This window comes from Oryctolagus cuniculus, chromosome 6 (assembly GCF_051225735.1).
Source record: "Oryctolagus cuniculus isolate XC-2025 breed Fujian yellow rabbit chromosome 6, ASM5122573v1, whole genome shotgun sequence".
Lineage (NCBI taxonomy): Eukaryota > Metazoa > Chordata > Mammalia > Lagomorpha > Leporidae > Oryctolagus > Oryctolagus cuniculus.
Genome location: NC_142872.1, coordinates 141,105,142 through 141,117,159, shown reverse-complemented (window position 1 = coordinate 141,117,159; position 12,018 = coordinate 141,105,142).

Genomic DNA, 12,018 nt, shown 5'->3' with positions numbered 1-12,018 from the left:
GAGGTGATCTGAATTATGTGAGGTGATGAGGCATCAGTGATATGTGGGGTAACTGTATTTGCATTTCTAGATTTCCCATGTTCCCACCACCCCTGCTATATTTGCATTGCTGTAAGATGAGTCATTTACTCTTTAGTTCTGTCCTATAGTTTTAAAGTAGGATTAATTTATTTGAACTGTTACGGGAACAACTGTTGAGTAAGAAAAGTGTAGAAAATTATTTGGCCTTATTATTTTTATCTATAAAATTCACACTGTGACTCTTTATTTCAGGAATTATACTATCAAGCATAATAGTTTTATTCTTATGTTTAATATGGATTATTAGATGTTTAACATTTTTTCTTACTTTCCACTCAAATTGCATAGGTCATACATTATTCATGGAGTGAAAACGTGGTGGCTTGCACACTTGCATAACCATCATATGTAGGATATTTTAAATTTAGAAATAGTATTTGGCCTTATGTTTCAGAAAATATCCTACCAAATCAAAGAAGGACTAAAGCTTTTGATAGACATTTATCAATCCATTAAAAAAATGCCTGCTGTGACAAGCTGTATTTAGGAAGAGCAAATTTGTAAAAATAAAGTTATACTGAATTTGCCCTATAAAAGGCAAATCAAATTTAAATGTACTTGCATTATAACCTACCAGTGTAGGTCTTGGATTTACTGGAAGAGTTTGAAATTTAAATGTTCCAACTCCTAACAGATGATGTATGAAACCATATATCCTGAATTTTTGTTAGGAAAATACAGTCACCATGTTGTGTCTATATTTGAGGCTGCCAGCATGTCTCCATCAAATCTCTTGTGAATTCATTCCAATCCAACTTTTTTCTTACGTCTGAACTAAAACTGCTCTGGTTTTGATCACAAGTGACTATTTAATGTCATATTCAATAGTTGTTTGTCAGTCTGGGTGTTGATGATCTTAGGTGCAATGGATATGATTAACCTTATTCTTATTCAAACTCTTCTTCCCATGGCCTCCAGGCTTCCACTTTCTTGGTTCTTCTGCGCCTCACTGGATTTCTCTTTCTTAGTCCTGTGCTCAAGTAACACTGGAGAGCCTAGTGCTCAGTCCTTAGTAATCTTGTTCAGAGCCATCTTCTTGTAGTATCTTATAGCCAATGGCTCCAAACCTGTGTCTCTACTCTGGACTTCTTATCTTCAGTCCACAGTGGATATTCATCACCGTGTGAATATCTAATTCGCTTCTTCATATCTGTCCCCTCTCAGAGTATGACAGCTCTATTCTGTAGTTACTCATGTCAAAATCTTAGTCACTTTAGATTTCTTTTTCTCATACATCTTATCCAATCTTTAATTTTACCCTCTCATTTTTGCTTTCAGGTATATCCACTCTCACCTCCCTCCACTCCTTTTATCATCTAAGACACTATTCTTTCATGAAAGACCATGGCAATTGCTTTCAACCACTTCTGCCTGTTTAGTTGTGACACTGCTTCCAGGATGATTTTTGTAGTAAGTCTTACCCTTCCTCAACCTGAAATTCACCAATACCTTCTTACATCACACTGAGAAAAGCATAGTCTTTACTGTGCTCCTTGTGACTATATAGGATTTGTACTTCTTCCTCCTCACCACTATACTGAAGACCTAATCTTCCAGTGTCCTCCTTTTCTACCCCTCCCCCGACCCAACTTAGCGCCATCAAACCTCTGTGTATTTTATGAACATTGAAAACTTGTTTTCAAGTGAGGGCTTGGGCACTTGTATCTCATGTATCATCTTTTCAGGACAGCTCACTCCCTGTTTTTTTACAGGTGCCTGTTGTAATGTGATTTTTTTGTGTGTGAGAGGCCTTCCCTTATGTCTCCATGGTAAATAGAGTCCATGCATTTACCCTTTTGAAGTTATCACTACTTAATACGATATTTGCTAGTTCATTTGTTCTTTGCCTATTGCTATTAACTGCATATTTAAAAATCACAATAACATAACTATAATTAGACAATTAGAACAATCAGTTCCATGAAATGCAGAGCTTCTGATCTGTATCCAACAGTAGGAATACAATAGGAATGTAATAGATTCTCAATATACACTTGATTAATGAATGACTACATGTGTATGTATTCTTGTTTCCTTAACTGAACATGTATTTTTCATAGAGTAACAGCTAAACCAAAAGTCCCAACTCCTTCAACTATTACTTCCTCTAAAAATCAGCTTTTTAACTATGAAGCTTCAATCTCTGCAGAGAATTCTTAGCTGGAGACAATGGAGAATATAAGAGTAGCATGTACTATTGGTGCAGGTTCTACCTCATAGGAAGATTAGTATTGACCTACAAACACAGCAGAAATAATCACTTGATACTTGGGTTTTGAATATACTAACTGCATAGATCATGGTTGAAGGCACTAGACCACTTGAAATTTGTGACTTATAAAGGAGACATGCGTTGCATTGATTATAGTATTTTTTTCCCTGTGAGTGAAATGTCCCTTGAAGTAATTTAATATTATAAAACAATGGTACCAATGAGGCCCAGCTTCTCTAAGATTTATATTTCTTGTCCTATAAATTTAATTGTTGGAGGGCAGTATTGCAGAAAGACCAAGAACCCAGGCTTTGCTCTAACCTGTGGGAGTTTCAAGTCTCAACTCTTCCAGGTGCCAGTTGTTTGTGCGTTTGGGTTAGTTATAATGTTTCTCAGATTTAGTTTCCATGGTTATACAATGGGAAGAATAGTAGCATCCATCCCATAGGGTTGTCTTAAGGATTAATGAGGTAATGCATAGAAAGTACTTAGGAATACCTAGAGAAAGCTACTGTAAGTTTTTTTCTAGTGTCATTCTTAGCATCACATTTACTTGTTTCTGTGTTCCTAAGTTAAATATTCTTCTTCTAGTGGTCTTTCAATTCCAATAGATGGAGGGACAGTCACAAATAGATATTGATCATTTTTGTACTTTATTTTTTCACATTAATGTATTAATACAAAGAGCACAGATTCATTGTAGTTCATAGGTACAATTCTAAGAATATAATGATATTTCATTCCTCTTTCCCTCTCTCCCTCCCCCCCCCTTTTTTTAAGTTTTTGAGATAACTTTTTTTTTTAAAAAAAGCCTATTTATTTATTTGTAAGTCAGAATTACAGAGAAAGAGTGAGAGAGATATTCCATCTACTGGTTTACTCCCCAAATGGCCATAACAGCTGGGACTAGACCAGACTGGAACTAGGAGCCAGGAGCTTCATCTGGGTCTCCCACCTGGGTACAGGGACCCAGCACTCAGATCATCTTCTGCTGCTTTCCCAGGTGCATCAACAGAGAGCTGGATTGGAAGAGGGGCAGCCAGGACTTGAACTGACGCCCTAGAGGATGCCGGTGCTGCAGACAATGGCTTAACCCACTATACCACAGTGCTGGCCCCCGAGATAACATTTTAATTTCATTATAGTTGAAGGCTTAATACTTCACTAAATAAAGAGTTCAACAACTCAAAGTAAAAAGACACTAGGTCAGTGGAAGTATAGGCAAGGGCTATAAACAATAATCAAACGAAAAGACCATTTCACTCATTTATAGTAAATTTGGCATTCTAAGAACAGAATTGGGATTATTGGAAAACTGATGTTATCATCTGCATTTGAAAATTACAATTTTTTTATTACATTTTAAGGGGGAAGTTAGGGTATAGGCATTTCGTATAGAGGTTAGGTCATATACCTCTCGGGACACCAACAACCCATATCAGAGTGTTCTATTTGTGGCCCCTCTCCTCTTCTTTCAATCGAGCTTCCCACTAATGGATACTCTAAGAGGCAGCAGAATGGTTCAGGTGCTTTGGTCCCTGTTATCCACATAGGAGATCCGGATTGAGTTGCAGGCTCCTGGTTTCAGCCTGACCTAACTCTGATTATTGAGTGCATTTGGGAAGTGAACCAATGGACAGAAGATATCTTTCCATCTGCTTCTGTCTGTCTTTGTCTCTCTTTACCTTTCACATAAAATAAAAATAAATTCTAAATGAACATTAAATTATTTTTTGTGTTATGTCATCTCAAAAGTGTGCAAGCATTTTCTTTCCTTCCTATGTAAGGAAACAATTTTAAACAATGACTAACATTTAAAAGTCAATTTAAAAATGTTTAAAAAACTAGGGCTCATATGTCTTTATATTATAGCATATTTTGCACCTGCAGATTAATGCTACAGAAGTTTGCATCATGTGTTAGTGAGCATTTCTGTAGGAAGGTGCTAATGCTTTCTAAGTAGCATATGGGCCATTAGATCTGATATGTGCAGAATGACTTGTGCAGCATTTTGAAAATTATTCAAGGATATTTTATAAGACAAACATAATTTGCAGAGACACAACAATCAAAATACCATCTTGAGTATTATAATGACACATTGTAGTGTCACCTTTCTCAAAATGCTTCACACCTTTTGCATTTAAATAAGATCTCTCAACATTAGTAGTGTCAGGTATTGGGCTTCTCTTCAGTACAAAGGAAATACATATTTTGGAGTTAACTACTGTGTGTGAGTTTGTACCATTTGAATCCTTTTTGATTGAGGATTACTTTGTAAATATTTTAATACTTATTTTACTGGAAGTAAAAGATTGTTAACTGTAGCATTAACTTCAAATATAGGAAATTGCAAATATTGAAAATAACCTGGTTAATCTGGTTCTTGTTGTATGTGTTAAAGCTAAGATATTGTTAGCATAAAATGTATTATTCTGTTTAGAAAAATAACTACAGTGTTTTTCAGTGAGAGTACTGATACATACAGAAACTCTGAATCAAATGAGTATTTATGTACTTATTTATCAAACATTTTCTATGTTTACATAGAAACTCAATACATATGATGAATTATACTCAATTTCTACCAACACGAAAATTAAATGTTGATGTTATCTGAATGTCTCTACAAGCTTTTCAAGACTTCCTTCCAGTATCCAAGTTGTCTACTTCTGGACCAGCTCAAAGGAGCAAACTTCCTGGTATTATGGGAGAAACAGTACTCTACAACAATAGCATGCCTTCTAATTCTTACAATGGGGACAATTTACCTGGCAATAATAGTACAAAATCTGCCAGCCAGACTTAAAGGCACTCCACAAGTGTCACGAGTCTAGAAAATACCCCATATTTTGCACTGGTCACCATGAGCCTAGAGTAAAATAATAAATAATCTGAGCATAGAGTAAAATATTCTGCATCCATCCACACCAGCCATATGAGAAAATCTTCCCCACTTGTATCTATGAAATCCGTTCTCTTTGTATTAATAAAAATTAAAAAAAGAAGAAGAAATCATCATCAGAATTCTTACTTCTAAAAGGCTACTCCCTATCGCAGCATTAGCAAACTAGGTACCCACAAACCAATAAAAAGAAAAAGGATTGGAATTGGGTATTCTTGGTTGGCTGGGACTTATATTCAACTTGGGGGCAGGAAAGGTGCTCAGTTTCCTATGAATATAGAGATACATGAAGGAAACATGGATAAATGAAAAAATGAATTCTGTTTGAATTAAGAATTAGTGTATAGTAGTTCAGTTAGCTGTGCATACTACAAATTGATATAATCTTTTGTGAAGTTAGCCTGGATTTCCAGGTATTCTCAGACATCTGAATCCACGGAGAGGCATAACTTAATTTTGAACTTTAACAGACTTTAGGAGGTTTCAAATATACTGATTCTCTAGTTTCTCAATCATGCTTGTTTTTGAATACTTCTGTTTTTAAATACCACCATTATTATTATGATATGCTTGAAAGGACAGAATTTGAAAGAGGAAAATCATTAAAACACAGAATATTCTTTATTTTTCAAGAATTACTCAGATTTGGTTTATGTAGGGCAAATAGTTTTCTATACTTAGAGTGAAATTTAGAGCCAGGCTGATAACTTCCTCAGTGATTTTCAGATAATCAAATGCCAATAAATTATGTGAAACACCACAACTTAATTTCAACAAGTGTCCAAACCCATATAAAAGCCAACACTATGAGCACGTTTTAAAGATAATATCTACTCTCCTAACTCCCTGTCTTGCTTTAGCCAGGACATGTATACTGGGATAGAAGGACGTGGATCACTTCTCCATTTCTTTTCCTTGTATTTTTTCTCCTACTATTTTTTCTACCTTGTCTTTGGTTGTCCTCTAGCTCCTCTGTGGTTGAGGGTAAAGATAAAGAGTTAAGTGCAGGGGACTTTGACCTGACAGATTCTATTATAACCAGATATTTTCTAGGGCTGGTGGATATTTAAGGATAGTATTGTTATACAGCCTTACTAGGAATTTCTAAAAGGTTTTTTGATAGTGAACCCCCTGGTTTGTTGCCTGTGATTCTGTCTTTTTTTTTTTTTTTTTTTTTTTTTACAGAGTTAGACTGTGAGAGAGAGAGAGACAGAGAGAAAGGTCTTCCTTCCGTTGGTTCACCCCCCAAATGGCCGCCACTGCTGGCACCCTGTGCAGATCCAAAGCCAGGAGCCAGGTGCTTCCTCGTGGTCTCCCATGCAGGTGCAGGGCCCAAGCACCTGGGCTATCCTCCACTGCCTTCCCAGGCCACAGCAGAGAGCTGGACTGGAAGAGGAGCAACCAGGACAGAATCCGGCGCCCCATCCGGGACTAGAACCTGGGGCACTGGCGCCGCATGCAGAGGATTAGCCTAGTGAGCCGCGGCACTGGTCTGTGATTTTGTCTTAATCATGTTGGTTATCAGCAGCTTACCTCCTATATTGGTGTTAAATAGAGTTTAAAGCAGTCTTATCAACTGATTCTGTTCTTCACAGGAAATTGCCATATATTCTTGCCCTTACTGACTTTGGCTCATCAAAACATGGCTACCAACAAATGCATCTCAGTCTCTATTTTGGCCTCATAATGCCACAAATAGAATCTTAAAACTTTATAATGCTTAGGCATAAATACAAAATGAATCCCTTTTGTCTCCTCAACTCCTAGAGAATTGCTTTTTAAATGTGTTTTGTTTGTCTCTTATATTTGCATTTCAGAAAAAACATGCATTTTCTTTCACTTGGTAGGAAAAAGAGAGAGGAAAAATACAAAACAATGAAATTATTTATAATGAACATAAATATTTCAATGAAACAATATTCCTTATTTTAAACTACAATACCATTTTATAAATCAAGACAGAGCAATTGTTTCTTTCTACATATTTTCACACGGATCCTATAATGAAAAATTTACCACAAGATGTTGGACAATGGTTAGCAATTGGAAATAGTACCTAAACTTTAAACTCCTTAACTCTGCCCCTTTTTTTAAGATTTATTTATTTATTTGAAAGTCAGAGTTACACAGATAGAAGAGAGGCAGAGAGAGAGAAAGAGAGAGAGAGAGGTCTTCCATCCATTGGTTTGCTCCCCTAATGGCTGGAACAGCCAGAGCTGTGCCAATCTGAAGCCAGGAGCCAGGAGCTTCTTCCATGTCTCCCACAAAGGTAAAGGGAACCAAGGACTTGGGCCATCTTCTGCTTTCCCAGGTCATAGCAGAGAACTGGATTGGAAGTGGAACCAGCCAGTCCCAAAGGGACAAATATCATATGTTCTCCCTGATCGGTGACGACTGTGCACCTAAAAGGAAACCCATTGAAGTGAATTGGACACTATGAGAAACAATGACTTAATCAGCCCTGTGGGGAGCAACTGGGAGCAACTCGGACTAGACTAAGTTACTGGAATTAAGACTTATTCTATGCATCTGCTCTCCCACAATATGGCAATGGGAGAGGAGAAAACAGCTTCTACGCAGCTGCCTCTTGCCAACTTGAGTGATGACCTCCAGGAGCTGATCCTGCTCCTGATTGGAGGAGAGCAGCGTACTCGGCGTGTGGGCAGCCGAGTTGGGATTGGCGGAAGAGGACTATAAAGGAGGAGAGAGACAGCATGCACGAGGAACATCTCTCTGAAGGAACACCTGTGCAGCCCCCGAGAGAGCCAGCCGGTGGTGTGCCGCTCCCCCGCGGAAGTGGGGAATGTGGCAGGGGGAACTGCCCTTCCACGGAGGTGGAAGGGACGGTAGCCAACCCGGGAAGAACCAGCAGCAAACCTGGGGAGGGCCGAGCAGACAAAAGAACAGCGCAGGGTCCTGTGTCGTTCCTCCACGAAGATGGGGAGTGACGAGCCCTTGTCCTGTCAAGGAAAAATTTACTATTTTATTCCTTTTAGTATTTCTTTATTCTACTTAATACCATTGGTTGAACTCTTTAATTAACACAAAATTATTCTTAGGTGTTTAAATTTATCTGAAAAGTGATCCATGTTAAATATAAGAGTGGGAGTAAGAGAGGGAGGATGTACAGTTCAGCACATGCTCATTCAGACTTACCCCTAATGGTAGAGTTAGAAACATGCCAGGAGATTCCAACTGAATCCCATCAATGTGTCATGCACCAATGCCATCACACTAGTCAAAATGATCAGTTTCAGTTCATAATTGATCATAATGATAGGATTAAGTGTCAAAGGGATCACATAAACAAGATTAGTGTCTGCTAAAGCTAACTGATAGAACAATCCAACATGGGAAGCGGGATACACTGTAGACTTATAGAATGGCAAATATTTTAAAAGCACTCTGGCCTCAGATTCAGCCCTTAAGGCATTTAGATCTGGCTAAAAAGCCCATGAGAGTATTTCAGGCATGGAAAGCCAAGACACTGTGGGAAAAAAAAAAAAATGACCTAAATGAAAGATCTCTGCGAGTGAGATCCCAGCTGAAAGAATGGGCAATCAAATAAGGAGGTACCTTTCTCTGAAGGGAGGAGAGAACTTCTACTTTGACTATGGCCTTGTCCAAATAAGATCGGAGTTGGCAAACTCAAGAGGCTTCTATAGCCTTGGCAGCTCATGACAAGAGCCTCAGGTGGTTACTGACATCATAAGAGTGTCAATTGAGCCGGCGCCGCAGCTCACTAGGCTAATCCTCTGCCTTGCAGCGCCGGCACACGGGGTTCTAGTCCCAGTCGTGGCACCGGATTCTCTCCCGGTTGCCCCTCTTCCAGGCCAGCTCTTTGCTGTGGCCATGGAGTGCAGTGGAGGATGGCCCAAGTGCTTGGGCCCTGCACCCCATGGGAGACCAGGATAAGTACCTGGCTCCTGCCATCGGATCAGCGTGGTGCGCCAGCTGCAGTGTGCCAGCCGCGGCGGCCATTGGAGGGTGAACCAATGGCAAAGGAAGACCTTTCTCTCTGTCTCTCTCTCTCACTTTCCACTCTGCCTGTCAAAAAATAAAAAAAAAAGAGTGTCAATTGTTAACAACAGGAGTCACTGTACACTTACCCATGTAGGATCTCTGTCCTTAATGTGTTGTACAATGTGAATTAACGGTTTAACTAGTACTGAAACATCACTTTATACTTTGTATATCTGTGTGGGTGCAAACTGTTGAAATCTTTACTTAGTATATACTAAATTGATCTTCTGTATATAAAGATAGTTGGAAATGAATCTGATGAAGAATGGGATGGGAGAGAGAGTGGGAGAGGGGATGGTTAGAGGTGGGAGGGTGGTTATGGGGGAAAAAACCACTATAATCCAAAAGTTGTACTTTGGAAATTTATATTTATTAAATAAAAGTTAAAAAAAAGGAAGTGGAGCAGCTGGTTCTCGAACCAGCACTCATATGGGATGCTGGCACTTTAGGCCAGGGCATTAACCTGCCGCACCACCGTACTAGCCCCAATTCTACCTTGACCTGAGGCAGATGGTGCTCACTGGTCGTGTTGCTTTCTGCCCTGTGCTAAGTAGTACAGCAATGAACTCACACATTGGCAGGAGGGAAGGCCACAGTGCCTCCATCACTGTGGAGGCAGCTTAGATACTGTGAAATCAAACCTATTCTAAGTATATCTGTTTGAATTAATTATGTTGTAATATTACTTGTTCAATGTAGTAATTTGGTATTTATGAATATATTGTAATTTCTGGCAATATAAAAAATCTTCCTAAATCATAAAAGAGAGTAGAGAAATTATATGTGGACCGCTGATGAATTGGCAACTGAAATTAAAAAAAAAAGTGAAACAGAATTTAAAAATTAAAACCTATAGGGAGTTTATGTGCAAATCGGGTGAGAACTATCAAATGAGTACAAGTTGCCTGGAACACAGAGTGACTTTGATTCTGAATATGAAGGACTTGAGGCTCAAGCCATCTGTATTCCAGTAATTCCCAGGGCGGATTTCTTGTGCTAGCTGGTTTGGCAACTGTTCTTACTTCATCCAAGTTCCATGTATTTACCTCCCAACATTGTGCATTAGGTCAAAGTCAACTTTGTCGGATAAAATATGTTGTTGATAGCTAAAATCTCCAAAATAACTCCCTGGTTGATTCTTTGAAATCCAGACAGAAACTTCTTTCAGTTCAAAGAACAATTTTTGTTCATGTACACTCTGCCAGCCAGTGTACCAGAAAATGATATAGAGATAAAAACGTGACCTCTTCCACAGAAGACATTGATCTGTGGATGAGACAGAAAAGTCACTTGAGGTGATTCTCTTTAATAGATTTGCAGAAAAGGTGTTACTTCATCACAATGGGGTGATTGGAACCCAGTAGGTCTACGTTCAGAGAATGGTGCCCTCTAGAGTTGTATGATTCAGTGTCCTTTGGGAATAGTTGATTTTCAAAATTAGTTTAAAAATGTTTCCAAGTAGTTGAAATAAAATTTCCACTACTACCTCTACTATCTTCTTAGTAATAAAGATTTATTCTGACAACAATGAGGACTAGGGATAATAGTACTGGTGAAAATGGATTGATTTTAAGTTGTTCTGTTTTTAGTTGGAATTACTGGAATTTTAAATAATGCAGCTGCGAAATCCTATAGCAAAGGCTGATTAATCCCATGAAAGGAAATGGATGGAAGAATATGCTTCCATGGAATGAGAAAAGTCTAATGCAAACAGGATTTTATTTTGATGGAATTTTGTCTTACATTCTTGTTTATGTTTGGATCTTTGCAAATAAAAAAGCAATGTTTCCTATGTGAATTGGCTCAAACATATATTTAGTAAACAGCAACTTCAAAATAATTGGTTGCTATATTGGATTCAACTAGCATTTGATGAATACAGGATTGGAGGCTTCAAGCATATGTAAACTGGGAGTACCACTCATTTCTCTTGTTAAAATAACATGCACAAGTAGATTGGTTTGTTTGGCTTTTATTTCTTTTTTTTTTTTTTGAGACATTGTCAAGGAGTTATACTTTGTAAACCTCTATATTGTTTTGTTTATTTTCTTGTTATTTTATCTTTTGTAATATCTCTGGCTCAGAGGTTAATATTTACAGTTTTTAAAGAAAGCATTAATAGATTATTTATTTTTAAATTATAATAGACCAAATAGTATGGGAAGTAGAGTCTAGCATGGGAACTGTGGGGAGCAACTCAGACTAGACTGTTACTCGAATTAAGACTTATTCTATGCATCTGCTCTCCCACAATATGGCGCTGGGAGAGGAGCAAACAGCTTCTACACAGCTGCCTCCAGTTCGACCAATAACCTGCAGGAGCTGATCCTGATTGGAGGAGAGCAGCGTACTCGGCGTGTGGGTAGCAGAGTTGGGATTGGTGGAAGAGGACTATAAAGGAGGAGAGAGACAGCATGCACGAGGAACATCTATCTGAAGGAACACCTGTGCAGCCCCCGAGAGAGCCGGCCGGCGGTGTGCCGCTCCCCCGCGGAAGTGGGGAATGTGGCAGGGGGAACCGCCCTTCCACGGAGGTGGAAGGGATGGTAGCCAACCCGGGAAGGACCAGCAGCCAACCCGGGAAGTACCAGCAGCAAACCCGGGGAGGGCCGAGCAGACGAAAGAACAGCGCAGGGTCCTGTGTCGTTCCTCCACGAAGACGGGGAGTGACAGGAACCTATTAGTAATTTAGTTTATTTTTGATAAGGAATAAAAGCCAATTTTACTGTGGAGAAACACGGAGGAACCAATGAAAGGATATTGGTCAGAGACTGGTTTGACACACACACACACACAC